This window comes from Octopus sinensis, linkage group LG4 (genome assembly GCF_006345805.1).
Source record: "Octopus sinensis linkage group LG4, ASM634580v1, whole genome shotgun sequence".
Classification (NCBI taxonomy): Eukaryota; Metazoa; Mollusca; class Cephalopoda; order Octopoda; family Octopodidae; genus Octopus; species Octopus sinensis.
In genome coordinates, this window is record NC_043000.1 from 110,963,387 (window position 1) to 110,980,187 (window position 16,801).

Below are 16,801 nucleotides of genomic sequence, written 5' to 3' on the forward strand. Positions count from 1 at the left end.
AACCATCTCTTGACCTAGTTGGACAGATCTTAAGTAATAAGCTATTGTGATGACACAGCTTCTAATAGCTTGGCTTTGATAGTAATAAGCTCTCATATGCATGGTTAACAGCATTGGCCAATGCCAGAATAGATCAGCAAAAAGTTTGTTTGCTGAAATTATAAACAAAACCATCGACTTTTATTAGATTTATTGAACTGGGTACTTCTGGCTGATGACCTATTGGAATTGTGTCCCAGAATTCTTTGTTCTAATGAATTGTGTATGTTGTGAACACATTGCCATTGCAGAGAAGGAGCTTTTCTCCTGTGACAAACACAACAGTGATTAACATATTTGTATTCAAATCTGCCAGAATATATTAAGAATAAATGTGAAAGATACTGTTTGATCATTCTTTTCTTCTAATTTAACTACAATACTTAACGATAGTAATTAGTATAGATAATTAATAAATAACTATAAAATAGTTATTTATTAATGCTACAAAATAGTAAAATATAACAAATACATCATCGATTCTGATTCTTATTCGACTAACAAATCATGAAAACATTTTTAAACTTCCGGAAATTCTTCAGCCATAAACTATTTCTTGCCAAATATTATTTATCATCCAGAAACAGTCAACTTTTTTTTGCTTTTAAGATATTCTTTCATTGATACTTTTCATATTTCTACTGAATTCTACTTTATTCTAGTTTGTATCATTTTATTTCAGTTTTACTTGAAATATTCAATGTTGTTGCCAAATATTTGTCAAAAGACTTCATATCTAGGACTTAATACTGTGTACAAATCTATCACACACACCACTGATGAGCTTTTCATTGAAACAAAGTGTCCAACCTTAATATTTACATTTATATGTCATTATATATATATATATATGGCAGAATCGTTAGCATGCCGGGCAAAATGCTTAGGGGTATTTCGTCTGCTGTTACGTTCTGAGTTCAAATACCCCCAAGTTTGACTTTGCTTTGCATCTTTCAGAGTCGATAAATTAAGTACCAGTTACGCACTGGGGTCGATGTAATCGACTTAATCCCTTTGTCCTTGTTTGTCCCCTCTGTGCTTAACCCCCTGTGGACGATGGAGAAAAATATATATATATATATATAACTATATAAGGGGAGAGTTCAAGAAAAAAACAAAAGACAAAGACAGGTGGTGTATAAAACAAATAGATGTATTAGTATAACGCTCAGAAAATTGAAAAAGTCTTTTACGTTTTGAGCCTATGCTCTTCTACAGAAAGGGACACAGAAAAAAACAAGGAGAGAAACGAGGAGAGAAAAAAAATGTGTGTAGTGGCTAACAATCTGTCTTAAAGTACAAAGATCACATCAAAAAACCACAATCTATACAAGCTGTATCCAGACATATCTGGCAGAGGGTGCATCATTACAGCAGACACGGGGTGCATCAAGACACCACACCTTACATCAAGGTATTTTGAAATATCACCAGAATGTGATGCAATCCTCCCTCCCTCCCTCTTCCACCCAATAATTACAAGGGTGAAACGGGTATAACCATTGAAAAGTAATTGGTTATGAGGAAGGATTTGATCTCATTTCATGTCAGTTTATTGAATGAATTGGTATCCCTGTGTGATATGCTAGAGTAAAGGATAGCCTGGTTACTCCCAGAAGTCTCCAGTCTGTGAAATGATCAGTGTCCTTTAATCAGAATTCCAACCGAAAAGTCCATTAAATATAGTCACATTGTTGTTCATGGTTGGTCAGTAGAGAACGATGTATTTCATGTAGCAAGACCCCCTCCCCCTGACAAACATTGATTGATTTAAATCCCACCCTTAAGAAAGAAAAAAAGTAAATAGCGTAATTTTGTTTTTCTTTCTGCTCTAGGCACAAGGCCTGAAATTTTATGGGGCAAAGGCTAGTTTGTTATATTGATCTCAATGCTTAAATTGTATTTTATCAACTCTGGAAGGATGAAAGGCAAAGTTGACCTCGGTGGAGTTTGAACTCAGAACATAAAATCTGAAGAAATGCCACCAAACATTTTGTCTGGTGTGCTAACAATTCCACCAGCTTGCTGCCTGATTATAGCTTAATTACTGGTTAATCCTTATTATGAAAGACAAAGGTAGACAACTCTAGAATTCAAACTAAAAATCAAATCTGAAAATGCAGTTTGAGGTATGACGGAGGATGTTTAAGTATGAGGACAACTCTGGATATGTTTCATTTTTATTTAGGCCTCCTCAGCAAAATATATTATTTACTTCCCAAATCTTATATGACTCAAAAAAAAGTTATAAAGATTTGTAAGAGGGGAAACATTCCTTGATTTGACAATTTAAAATAAATTACTGGGGAACATTTTTCAGAGACTCCCTCTGCATGAAGTACACATAGTTTAGTTACGGCTATCATACTTAGTATAGTGACACCCCGCCCCACTACCAAATGATTGATTAATTTATTATTAGGTTTAATGATTCTTGAAAAGAAAGGCAAGGGAGAAAACTCATCAAAATCAAATGAGGTGGAAGCTTGCAGTGTAGTGGTGGGGGTGAGAGGGTTAGTTTAAAGGAAAAAGGATGAAGTGGTTTAGGATCATTTTAGGGATTAAAGTAAAGATTAGGGATGACTACTGCCAGGAGTGTGATTATTGCTTAGTTTCAACAGTTGCAAGTTTGTGGCTGTTTGAAAATGTAGAAAGCCTGCATCTGAATGGAATAACATGGACCAACTCATTCCAACCTCTGGCCCACTGGCATGCCATGTCCTCTCCCTCTATTTTTATACCACTGCTATCAGTCGTACAAACACTGTTGTCTGTTTCTAGTCTTCCATGAGAAACATCTGTGGCTGTGGGGGAAATATTACTTTGCCTGGAAACAAGCAAGAGTTGGTGACAGGTAGAGCATCCAGCTGTAGAAAATCTGCCTCAACAGATTCTGTCTAACCCATGCCAGCATGGAAATATGGATGTTAAATGATGATAACTATACAAGGGTCCTTATATGGGCTCAAAACATCTCATGGTGTGAACACAAGAAAAAATAGTTTTATGGACACATCCCACCCACCTCGATGCAAGGGTAGGTTTTACTGGAGACAATGCCATATCAGTTATTCTGCTCTAGAGAATTTCATACTCTGATGGAGGGCAAAGGTCATTGAAATAGAGTGGGGTTGTTTGCAAGGCCTGGTGCTCTGTCGGTTGCAACTATGAGTGTTTCAGGTGATACAATCGACCAAACAGCCAGCTCATTGAACAAATGTGCTAGTGGCTGAGTGCTCCACAGATGCACATGCCCTTAATGTAGTTCTCAAGGAGATTCAGTGTGGCACAGAATGTGACAAGGCTGGCCCCCTTGGAATTACAGGTACAACTCATTTTTTCCAGCTGAGTGGAACTGGGGCAACGTGAAATAAAGCGTCTTGCTCAAGGACACAATATACTAACAGGAATCGAACTCCCAACCTTACGATCATGAACCGAATACCTCAACCACTAAGCTATGAAGTTGATTAGGAGCACAAGACAAAAAATAGCAAGCTAAAGGAGGACATAGATTCCGAGTATGGTATTAATGTCAGTGACAGCAGCTTGTGGAAGAAGATAATGGCCTCTGCTCCTCAGAGGCTGATTTCATGTCACTTCCGTGTGTTCTTGACTCACTTGTCTATCCTCCTCCTGTCAATTGTATTGCGTCACCACCTACACAGGGCCCACACTAACCCCTAAACCCATTTCTTCCTGTTGCCACCTATACTGGGCCCACACTAACCCCTAAACACATTCCTTCCTGTCACCACCTACGCTGGGCCCATACTTCAGCAAAATCTTTGTTGTCGTATTTCTCCAATCCACTCAACTATGCTAGACTGGCAACCGATTCAGAGGGAATATTGTGACTCCTGTCCCTTACAAGCCATGGCTGACCAATTCCATAAATCCTAGGACTTGAGACTAATATTCAGGGGCTGATCACAATGAAAGGGTTTGTTGCTATTTAGAGGTGAATTATTCTTGAGAAGGGTTTATGTTTCAATCTTGACAATCGGTGTCAGGGTATGAGGAGACATTGTTAGGAAGATTTACTATAAAAATAAAAGATAAAATAAAAAAAAAACTGAAGAATATTTCCACAAGGAAACAATCAAATATTAATTCTATAAAATTTTTGGAAAATTGTTTTTTAATCTAATTGATTAAAAAAGGTTGGGTTGGGTGGGCTGGGAATATTTACTGATTTGCTAATATGTCACAGAGGTAAAAGTTTGGAATCTCACAACAACAATGTTTTTTTCTTGTATTCTTGCTTTTGCTCAAAATTCCTTTGGTCAAATATTTGTCTTTTTCTTGTCAACTGCATGGAAGCATTTTAATGCAACATTGCCAAAAACCTTACAAAATTGCATTGCAGCATGTGCACTGCATCACATTACTTGACATGCATTGTATCATGACTTTTGGGACATGCATTGCAACAAGTGCATCGTATATATGAGAACAGTATTTTTTCTTTTACATCTTGTTAATGTTTTTACTTTCATTTTGTGAGTTTTGTCTCTTATGATCAAGATTAAGTATTTTTCACTTTGAAATTTATGTTTACAGCTCCCTAGTTTTAGTCATCAAACCAGGGACCAGCTCTGATTCGTAAATGTTAATGACATCTTTCCTGCTCCTCTCCATCCTTTTCTTCCACCTGATGCATATAATTCCCCTACAGCAAGACAGCTGTTCCTGTACCTCAATCTTACTTTAATTTCTCATCACCTGGCACAAAGCCTTCACCCTCAATACTTCTCCCCCATGGTTGAGCGGAGTTTTGTCTTGCAAAGTTACATGGTCACCTCACTGGTACTGGTGTCATGTAAAAAGCCCCCACTAGCACTCTGTAAAGGGGCCGATGTTAGGAAGGGTATCCAGCCATGGAAAGCATGCAAAAATAGATGTTAGAGTTTGGTGCAACTCAATCCATGTCCAGCATGGAAAATGGACATTAGATGGTGTTACTGTTTACTTACAGGAAATCATCATCATCATCATCATCGTTTAATGTCAGCTTTCCATGCTAGCATGGGTTGGACGATTTTGCCTGAGGGCTGGCGAACCAGATGGCTGCACCAGGCTCCAATCTTGATCTGGCAGAGTTTTTACAGCTGGATGCCCTTTCTAATGCCAAAATCAAATTCGATGACTGGCATCCGTGGTAGCGGGGTGCAAAGAGAACCATACGAGTGTGATCGTTGACAGAGCGGCTAACCAGCTTCCATGCCAGTGGCACATAAAAGGCACCATTTGAGTGCGATCGTTACCAGCATCGCCTTACTGGCACTTGTGCCCGTGCTAGTAGGGTGCCAAGAGCACCATCAGAGCGTGATCGTTGCCAGAGCAGCCAACTGGCTTCCATGCCAGTGGCATGTAAAAGGGCACCATTCGAGCATGATCGTTACCAGTGTCGCCTTACTGGCACCTGTGCCGGTGGCACGTAAAAAGCACCCATTACACTCTCGGAGTGGTTGGCATTAGGAAGGGCATCCAGCTGTAGAAACTCTGCCAGATCAAGATTGAAGCCTGGTGTAGCCATCTGAGCAAATAAGTAATTGAACAACTCAAGTCCATAAGTTTCCTCACTGCCCAGTTTCTCTCCCCCCTCCCATCACATGATGACTAACGATTTCCAATATATTCTCCAGCAATTTACAATCATGTTTTCAACATTTTCTTTCCACAGTTCTCTTATTTTCAGATATTTGCTTTTTCTGTTTTTGTCTTACATTAAATATGTGCATATATATATGTGTGTGTAAAAAATATGTATATGGATTTATACATTTATGTCTGTCTCTATGCATGTACCCACTCACACTGTATGCATGCTCCTGTGTCTGCATTTGGCTCTAAACACAAGAATTCCAGACAGACCCTTCATTACATATATGAACAACATATTGATTATGGAAACATTGCAGTTAATATTTTCAGTTTTTATTAGAATTTAACTCCTTCTAATAATTACACCAACAGGTTCAGTGCCAAAGACCAAAGGGAGGAATTAAATTAATATTTTCATCTTTCCTTTTTCTGTCTCCCTGCCTTTCTCTGCCAACAGTCAGTCTACTGATAACATTAATTCCAGCCGAGTTTGTCGACCGTTCCCTAATTTTGCTGTAATTTTCAATTGATTTATTTCGACCTTAAACCACAGAAAATTAATTCCAAGAGATAAAAAAATTAATTTAATGCATTTACTGATAAATTAGCAAATAAGATGTCTGACATCAAGATTCAGAAACTTTGAGCAAATGGGAAATAATTCGTTTTTAATTGTAGAACTCAATGTAGATAATATTAATTAATAACAGGTGTGTGGATAGTGTGTTAAGAAGCTTGCTTCTAAACTACAGGGTTCTGGGTTCAGTCCCATTGCATGGCACTTTGGGCAATTGACTTCTGTAGCCCCAAGCCCCATTTTTCAACCAAAGCCTTATAAGTGGACTTTGTAAACGGAAACTGAAAGAAGCCCCATCATATATCTGTATGTGTGTCTGTGTTTGTTCCCTTACCAGTGCTCAGCTGGTGTTTGTTTGTTTATGTCTCCCATAATTTAGTGGGTCAGCACAAGAGATCAATAGATTAAGTATCGGGTTTAAGAAGGAAAATAAGTACTGGGGTCAATTCATTCAATTAAAACCCTTAAAGGCAGTGCTGTAGCATGGCCACAATCTAAAGACAAATAAGTGAAAGGCAAAAGGAAAGATAAATATTAAGTTAAAAATTAATCCCCATTCTCTCAGTTTCAAAATTCTTTTAACAAACAATTCTTGCTAAGAAGAACAAAGCTTCTTAAATGGATGGAGAAATTTGGAGGATTTCTCTGGTGCTATCTCTCACATTTACAATAGCTGGAGTCCTAGGGGCAACCCTAATTTTTTCCTATCCAAAAGGGGTTTTAATAGCTTTATCTACTTTGAGTCATGTAGTAAATAAAATATTTGTAGCCTTGAGTCTGGGCCAGAGGCAAAAATAAGGGACAGGGTAGGATGGGAGTGTCTCTGGTGGCTACAACTGAAACATGTTTGTAGGGCTTCATATAAGGGTTTAGTGTGTCATCCGACCTCGTCTCTCTCGCCCCCTCTCACTCCCTTGCTTTCTCTTCCCCGATCTCCATCCCCATACCTCCCCCTTACCTTCTTTCTCCCCTCCTTTGATCCCACTCACTTAGATCTGAAAGGCTGGCTTGTTCCATGTCAATAACTTGGTCATTCAACAACAATTTCTTGTCAAACATCTCAGCTCCATTACTAAACGTCCTGTCAAACATCTTGTCAAACATTACTAAACCAACCAAAACAGAAGGGGGTTTTCAATAAATAAATACAGCCATGAATTCACTTGTACCAACAGTGACATTCAGCCAGCTCTGACCAACAAGTTCCCCACATCCCTTACAAATGCTGACCACATCTGACGAATTTGATAAGATGCCCCACTGGGGGAAACGTGTCAGACAGTACAGGCACTGTAGCCATAGTTGTCGTTCACTGTTGTGGCATAGAATTTGTGTTGGGAGTTGCTGTGGAAATACAAATTCACAAGTGGTCTCTGGTCACATGCCACAGAATAGCTTGGACCACAGCAGTTCATCCTGCTGAGGATTTGCTGACCCAGTCTGATTATTGGAGCAGACTTAGCCCAAGTTTTATGCAGGGTCTAGAAACCTGCTTTTAACAAAAGCTAAGGGGTGCCTCACTCTCAGTGGTCACCAACCCAGAATTTGTGAGGCCCCATACTAAACAAATATACACAACCATCTATTTAGTCTCACTTCAGGCCCAGCATTTAAAACTCAACCAAGTATTACAATTTATTTAGTTCATCTTTCTGAAGTTTATTGCTAACTCTGAGACTATTTCCCATAAATTGCTGTTTGGCCCCAGGCCAAATCTGGTGGAGCAGACTTATAATCGTAATTAAAAGGCAGTGCGAATATAGGCACTTCATCTTAATTCCAGACACTGTGTATCTAGGAGAATAATTATCTAAGGTCTTTCTTTGTGTTTTTTTTTTTTACAAGATTTGAAAGACATTTGTTATTTCTGGAAGAACAAGGGACAACATTGAAGCTTCCCTGTTCGTTAAATCATTGGGTTTAATTATTTAATGTAAAGATAAAAATAGAATGTCTTGGCGACTTAGGTGAGACCAGATTCAGTTTTGTGTGACAGGATTGTCCACATGTACAAATTGCCTTTGTTGACAGTAAAGGAGCCTCTATGTGGTCAATCAACATGCTAGAAATAGCAAATAAAATCTCCTTCAGTCTGTAATTTAATGTCTTTAAATAATAGACACTGGATAATGGTAATCAAAAAAGCAAAAGACAATGGTCATAGCTTAAGGTTTTTCTTTTTTGCTCCTGGATTTACTGAGGAGGGGACAAAACAACATTTTATGGTTAATGTGTGTGTGTGTAACTGAATCACTGCAAAAGCAGAGTAAAGAGATCACAAGAGGATCAAAGTAAAGAACACACAGAACATGGAGCAAACATATTGTACCTCCTCTTCACCTCCCCATACCCCTCCTCTGCCAGAATCCTTAGTATGCTGGGTGAAATGCTTAGTGGTATTTTGTCTGCCACTACATTCTGAGTTCAAATTCCACTGAGGTCGACTTTGCCTTTCATCCTTTCAGGGTCGATAAATTAAGTACCAGTTATGCACTGGGGTCGATGTAATCGACTTAATCCATTTGTCTGTCCTCTCTGTGTTTAGCCCCTTGTGGGTAGTAAAGAAATAGGTATTTCGTCTGAGTTCAAATTCCGCCGAGGTCGACTTTGTCTTTCATCCTTTCGGGGTCGATAAATTAAGTACCAGTTATGCACTGGGGTCGATGTAATCGACTTAATCCATTTGTCTGTCCGTGTTTGTCCTCTCTGTGTTTAGCCCCTTGTGGGTAGTAAAGAAATAGGTATTTCGTCTGAGTTCAAATTCTGCCGAGGTCGACTTTGCCTTTCATCCTTTCGGGGTCGATAAATTAAGTATCAGTTACGCACTGGGGTGGACGTAATCAGCTTAATCCATTTGTCTGTCCTTGTTTGTTCTATGTTTAGCTCCTTGTGGGTAGTAAAGAAATAGGTATTTCTTCTGTCTTCAGGTTAGCAGTTCAAATGCTACCAAGGTCAACTTTACCTTTTATCCGTTTATGGGGTCGATAAATTAAGTACCGGTGAAACAGTGGGGTCAATGTAATCGACTAGTCCCCTCCCCCAAAATTTCAGGCCTTGTGTCTTTAGTAGAAAGAATTACCATTATTTTAGCAGCAAGTTAGCAGAATTGTTATTGCACTGGACAAAATGCTCAATGGCATTTTTTCTGTCTTTACGTCCTGAGTTCAAATTCTGCTGAGGTCAACTTTGCCTTTTGTCCTTTAGGGGTCGATAAAGTACCAGTTGATCACTGGGGTTGATGTAATCGTCTTACCCCCTCCTCTGAACTTGCTGGCCTTATGCCAAAATTTGAAATCATTATTATTATTATTATTAACATCTAATAGTGGCTGATTTTGATGTTAAGTACAAGCTGATGTCTGTTTCTGTGGGTGTTCTGTACTCAACTATGTATCAGTTGTACTCTATTGTACTTTACATAAATAAATATACGTATTTGTGTGTGCGTATCTATATGTATGTAGGCATATATATATATATATATATATATATATATATATATATATATATATATATACACACACACATACACACACAGTGTTTCATGTTTGTTGTAGAATTCCATGTTAGAGCAAGATTTTCTGGAATGCAACATTTGCATGAAATGGAATATGTCAGTGTATGGGGAGACCGCCTTCAGTCACAAATGACCATGGGATTGCACCTAGAAAGTTATCCTACCAGGCACAAGTCCATGCAAGGTTGTTTGTAGAAGGCCAGCAGTCACCCATACATACTGCCCTCCCCTCTCCACACCACTGATGTTATCCAAGGGAAAGGCAAAGGGGCCAATACAGTTTGGCACCAATGACGTCACAACTCATTTCTACAGCTGAGTGAACTGGAGCAACATGAAATAAAGTGTCTTGCTCAAGAACACAGCACGTAGCCTGGTCTGGGATTCAAACTCACAACCTCATGGTCATAAGCTTGACGCTCTAACCACTAAGCCATGTGCCAGTGTATATATAGTGTGTATGAATATCTCTGAACATGCATATATGCGACAATAACTCCCTATAGATCTCTCCCTCTCTCTACTGTGTGTATATGTATGCGCACTTATATACATGTTTTAGGCGTATTTGTCAGTATATATCTAAATATATATGCATATTATGTATATTCGTCAGTATATATATATTTTTGTGTTGTGTGTGAATATATATATACACCCTCTATGCAGCTGTGTGTGTGTGTGTATGTTTGTATATGTATGCGTTTATTAATGAAAATCTCCGTCAATTCTTCCAAAGACAAGTTTTTTGTTTAGTTTATTTTTCCTTCTGTTTCCATCTCAATCTTTGTCCGTCCAGCGTTTCTGACACTGTTATGAAAACCAATTTATTATTTGTAAATAAAATTAATTATATTATTGAAATTGTTGAATTATTTTTATTGAATCAAAATATAACATGGAGACTTTTGTTGTTTAATCATTTTCTTACAATTAAAAACTTCTCAGAATTTTCTCGATTCTGCTTCACCTTTTGGCTAAGTATAAAATTTCTTGGTTCTTAGCTTCATATCTGATATGAACCCTATTTGGGGGCCATTGATATTAACCCCTTCGTTACCAGCCCGGCAGAAACTGGCTCTGGCTATGAGTACAAATGTCTTGTTTTCATAAATTTTGAATTAAAATCTTCCACCAAACCCTAGTCACAATTTATGTTCCTGACACTGGCTTAATGATAACTAAGTTATTTTACTAAATTCTTTGTTATATTTAAAGTAATTGAAAGAAACACAGAGCATCTCAACAGAAATACAGTAACGAAAGGGTTAAATTGATCTTTAGAACAGTCAAAGAGTTAGCAGTTTGCTCTGCCTTTCCTCTGGATTGGCCTGGCATAGAAGAGAACGAGAAGTCTGATTGGATAACATCCTTCATAACTGGGTCACATGATTGTTTATAGACAATGCATTGAGAGAGGACCAAGGTGTGTGGTGCATTGTTGTACTCTGGAAGAACTGTCCACCTCAACAGAATTGGTATTCTAAAACTCAAGTGCTACATAAAATGCACTGGTGCCACATGAAAAAAGCACCCAGTACACTGTGTAAAGTGGATGGCATTAAGAAGGGCGTCCAGCTGTGGAGACCAAGGCTAAATAAACTGTAGAACATGGTGCAGGCCCTGGCCTTGCCAGCTCCAGTCAAGCTGTCCAACCCATGCCAGCATGGAAAAACAGACGTTAAATCATGATGATGTATTCTTTTCACTTGTTTCAGTCATTGGACTGCAGCCATGCTGGAGCGCCACCTTGAAGGTTTTTAACCAATCGGATCAATCTCAGTAGTTAGTATAAGTCTCTTTTGCTAAACAGATAAGTTATAGTGGAAGTAAACAAACTAACACTGTCATGTGGTAAGAGAGATAGACTTAATCCCCCCCCTCACACACACGAATATGGAGGGATCTCAGTTTGGCCAATGAAGATTCAGTTATTCAGTCGAGTGAATTAACTGTTCATTGGATTAATCTGTAACTGGCTGAGTATTCCAGGCAAGTATCTTTAATGCAATGCTCAGGTAGAATCAGTATTACACAGTGTGAGATAAAGCTGTATCACTGAATTATCATCCAGCAGGATTCTTTACAGTTTCCATCAACCCTGACTTCATTCACAAATTATGGGTTGACCCCATGGGTATAAAAAGTAATATTTTCCCCTGAGATGGCCACTCAGTTCGATTGAACAAAGGACTTTCACTATCACCATCACATCAACGTCAAACGACCATTTTCTATGCTGCCATCGATTGGATAGTTTCACAAGGAACTGGCAAGCTGGAGGGTTGCACCCAGCTCCATTGTCTGTATCAGCTTGCTTTCTGCAGTTGATGCCCTTCCTAATGCCAGCCACTTTACAGGATATACTAGGTGCCTTTCATGTGGTAGCAGCATGGATGCTATGTGGTTCCCATACATTTTACATGGCACCAGTCCATGTATTTTTTATGTGGCACAAGTGGAAGTGCATTTTATGTGGCACCAGTGGTGGTATATTTTATGTGGTACCAGTGGTGGTACGTTTTATGTGGTACCAGTGGTGGTACATTTTATGTGGCACCAGTGGCGGTACATTTTATGTGGCACCAGTGGCGGTACTTTTTATGTGGTACCAGTGGTGGTATAATTTTATGTGGCACCAGTGGTGGTAAATTTTATGTGGCACCAGTGGTGGTAAATTTTATGTGGCACCAGTGGTGGTAAATTTTATGTGGCACCAGTGGAAGTAAATTTCATGTGGACCCAGTGGCGGTACTTTTTATGTAGCACCAGTGGAGGTTAGTAGATTTTATGTGGACCCAGTGGTGGTACTTTTTATGTGGTACCAGTGGTGGTACATTTTATGTGGCACCAGTGGCAGTACTTTTTATGTGGTACCAGTGGCGGTACTTTTTATGTAGTACCTGCAGTGGTACATTTTATGTGGTACCAGTGGCGGTACTTTTTATGTGGTACCTGTGGTGGTACTTTTTATGTGGTACCAGTGGCAGTACATTTTATGTTGCACCAGTGGTGGTACATTTTATGTGTCACCAGTGGTAGTACATTTTATGTGGAACCAGTGGCGGTGCAATTTAAGTGGCACCAGTGGTTGTACTTTTTATGTGACACCAGTGGCAGTACATTTTATGTGGTGCTAGTTGTGGTACATTTTATGTGGTAGCAGTGGAAATACCTTTTATGTGGCACCAGTGGTGGTACATTTTATGTGTCACCAGTGGCAGTACATTTCATGTGGTGCCAGTTGTGGTACATTTTATGTGGTAGCAGTGGAAATACCTTTTATGTGGCACCAGTGGTGGTACATTTTATGTGTCACCAGTGGCAGTACATTTTATGTGGTAGCAGTGGAAATACCTTTTATGTGGCACCAGTGGTGGTACATTTTATGCGGCACCAGTGATGGTACTTTTTATGTGGTACCAGTGGTGGTACATTTTATGTGGTACCAGTGGAGGTACTTTTTATGTGGCACCAGTTGCGGTACTTTTTATATGTCACCAATGGTGCTACTTCTTATGTGGCACCAGTGGAGGTACTTCTTATGTGGCACCAGTGGCGGTACTTATGTGGCACCAGTGACAGTACTTTTTATGTGGCACTAGTGGCAGTACTTTTTATGTTGCACCAGTGGACGTACTTCTTATGTGGCACCTGCACAGGTGCATTTTACATGGAGCCAGCACAGGTGTATCTTATATGGCACCAGCACATATGCCTTTTATGTGATACCAGCACCTTGTGATGACAAAATGAGCATCTTAACTATTTGTCTATACTGCACCTACTACAGAAACATTTGCACTTTATATAGAGTATGCCTTGGTAAACATGTCCCATGATATTGCTTGTTGTTCTAGACGTTTGTGCAGTTAACAGCAGACACACTCACCCTGGGAAACACTGACGATGTAAAGATTGAACCAGCACCCCTTCTGTGTGTACACATTTACAGCCGAGTAGACTGAAGTCATGTGAAATGTGCCTTGCTCAAGGACACCAAAATGCCGCCTGATCCAGTTATTGAACCCTAATCCTTACGTTCATGATCCAGCTACGCTAACCACTTGGCCACACATTTTCACACGCTCAGCTCTGAAGAGACTTATGAGTCTAATTGGGTTTTTTTCTTTTACTTGTTTCAGTCATCAGATTGTGGCCATGTTGGAGCAAAGTCTTGTAGAATTTTAGTTGAATAAATTGACCCCAAAGCTTAAATGCCTTCCTTTTAAGCCGGGTCCTTATTCTATCAGTCTCATTTGCCGATAGTAGTTCTGTTAAACCGGACGATAGATTAAGTCTATCACTTATGCGACTCATGATAGGATTTGAACTCCGAAAACAAAATGCCTGGCAAATACTGCAAGACGTTTCGTCCGATGTTCTAGCTATTCTGGTAACCCCTTAAACTGGGACTTTATTTACCGATCCGTGAAGGTTAAATAACAAAAGTAACCTCGGCAGAATTTGAACTTGGAACGCAAGGAGCCAGAATAACGCAATGGATTTCTTCCGATGTTCTAATGACTCGCCTATTTGGCAGCAATGCCTGATGTTATCAGTTTGAAGCTTGTAAACGGTTGTATTGTGCCAATTGTCCACTACGGGTCAGTAACTTGGACAGTATAAAGAGCAACAGAGATGTTAAGAGCTCTTGAAATGTGGAGCTTTTGTAGATTGGCCAGAATAAGCTGGAAAAATAAGGTAACAAACGCTGCTGTGCAAGAAAATCTGAAAGTACAAAGACTTCAATTGTTGACGACGTTCCCCAAACTATATTTTGGACATACGATGCACCGTGAGTAGTACGAGTCACTGCCAAGGAAATGTGGAGGGGAAGAGAGCAAAAGGCTGTCAGACATTTATGGATGGATGGCATAGAAAGATGAACTGGAAATAAGGGCCTGGCTGATTACATGCATATAAGGTAGAGGGAACTGGAAAGTTTTGGCAAGCTGACCCCTAAACTGAGGAAAGGTACCTGGCTGAGGATGTTATCTCATGGTGTAGAATAAACTTTGGAATTGCTAGAATCTTTTTCCTTGCGACAAACCAATTTATTCCTCGTGTGGTCGTGTGGTAAGAAGTTTGCTTCTCAATTCCACGCTTGATCCTAGTGTCTTCTTTTTAAGGTCAAATCCTGTCGCGCGTATAGATATGTGATCATCGTTGCCTGACGACGGGGACCTGTATAAAATCCAGTGAAGGTGGCGAGCTGGCAGAAACGTTAGCACGCCGGGCGAAATGCTTAGCGGTATTTCGTCTGCCGCTACGTTCTGAGTTCAAATTCCGCCGAGGTCGTCTTTGCCTTTCATCCTTTCGGGGTCGATTAAATAAGTACCAGTTACGCACTGGGGTCGATATAATCGACTTAATCCGCTTGTCTGTCCCCGCTGTGTCTAGCCACTTGTGGGTAGTAAAGAAATAGGTATTTCGCTTGCCGCTACATTCCGGGTTCAAATTCCATGGAGGTCGACTTTGCCTTTCTTCCTTTCGGTGTCGAGAAATTAAGTACCAGTGAAACACTGGAGTCGATCTAATCGACTGGCTCCCTCCCAAAATTTCAGGCCTTGTGCCGATAGCAGAAAGGATCTTATATAAAATCCACTTCATTTATCAACTGCCTTTTACTCTCACGATTTCTTTCGAATTCAAACTCTTCACCTGGTATGGGCAACCTTTTACGAAAAGTGGGCCGCATAAGACATGGATCATCTCCAAGCGGGCTGCATTTATAAAAATAAGAAGTACGAAGTTAATGTTTCGTTATGTGTGCCACTAGCCGCAGTTTGCCAATGACTGCCCTACATAAACAAACACTACTTGTTACTTTCGATAACATAGTGAGCCAGGGACCGGCCTGCTGGGCCGCTCTTTGAGTTCATAAATTTCATAAATGAAAAGCCAAACGCTGGTGCAATTGGAATAATTGTCAATGAAAAAAGAAAAAACGAAGAAGGGAAATTAGAAACGATTGCTGATACGCTGGTGTTATTTGCAGTTTCACACTTACTTGGGGAAATCTCTTTACAAATGTTATTCGTCGAAAATATCAGGATGCCAATTGACGTCAGGTCATTCAAGTTAAATGGCACAAAATGTGTAAACGAAATGAACTTTCTGTGAACATCTGTTTAGGGTGAGTCAGACTTGCTGGAGGTGAGGAAATCACTCCAAACAGAACAGCGAGTACATTCAATTACACACGCACACACACGTTTTATCTTTCTTTTTTATGTTTGTTTCAGCAATTGAATTGCGACCATGCTGGGGCAACACTCCTGTACTTAGTATTTAAGTCTGGTTCTTATTCTGTCGGTCTTTTTTACTGCATCCCTAAGTTACTGGGGCGTACACAAAACAGGGGGTTAAGCGGTGAGGTGGGCAGGGGACGACAAACATATGAGATGGGCTTCCACAAAGTTTCCGTCTACCAAATTCACTCAAAAGGCATGGGTTGGCTCGGAGTTAGAGTAGAATATACGTGCAAGTACACACACACACACACACACACATATATATATATAATAATATTAGGGAGTATAACTCCAAACTTACAGGGAAAAATTCAATTTAGTATTGAATCAAATTTCCCAGTATAAATATATAAAATATAAAATATGAATTAGAGATAAAACCACTATTATGCAACTCAAACAGTGATAGACATAATATATACACATATATATACATACACATGCACACACACATATATATATACACAAACACATATACATATGCATGCATACACACACAGAGGAAGACTTGCACACATGGGCAGCTGCCCCAAATCTATCAATAATAATAATGAGAGGTACAAAGAAAATAGCAAAATACCAGGATCAAGTCATTGAGTTACAGAGGCCATGGAAGGAGCGGGTAAAATGTACCCCTGTAGTTATAGGCGCATTAGGAACTATCCTTAAAGAGTTGAACCGATGGGTAGAGGAAATAGTCGAGTGCAGCTTCAGAAAAGTGTTATTAGGGACAACTTGGATACTTAGGAAGGTTCTTGGCATCTGAGGTTACTTGTTGTAGCCCGATGTTAGGAATTTTTCCTT

At 39.6% G+C, this 16,801-nt stretch overlaps 1 protein-coding gene across 1 annotated transcript in view; it reads left to right on the top strand.

Annotated features, from left to right (window-relative positions):
• The window catches only part of LOC115210909 (procollagen galactosyltransferase 1), a 181,128-nt gene extending 164,856 nt beyond the window's left edge, over positions 1-16,272 (top strand). Inside the window, exon 15 of the mRNA XM_036502337.1 lies at positions 16,232-16,272. The gene's annotated coding sequence lies outside the window, so the exon portion shown is untranslated. The remainder of the gene's footprint in view (positions 1-16,231) is intronic.
• Positions 16,273-16,801: the final 529 nt, after the last annotated feature.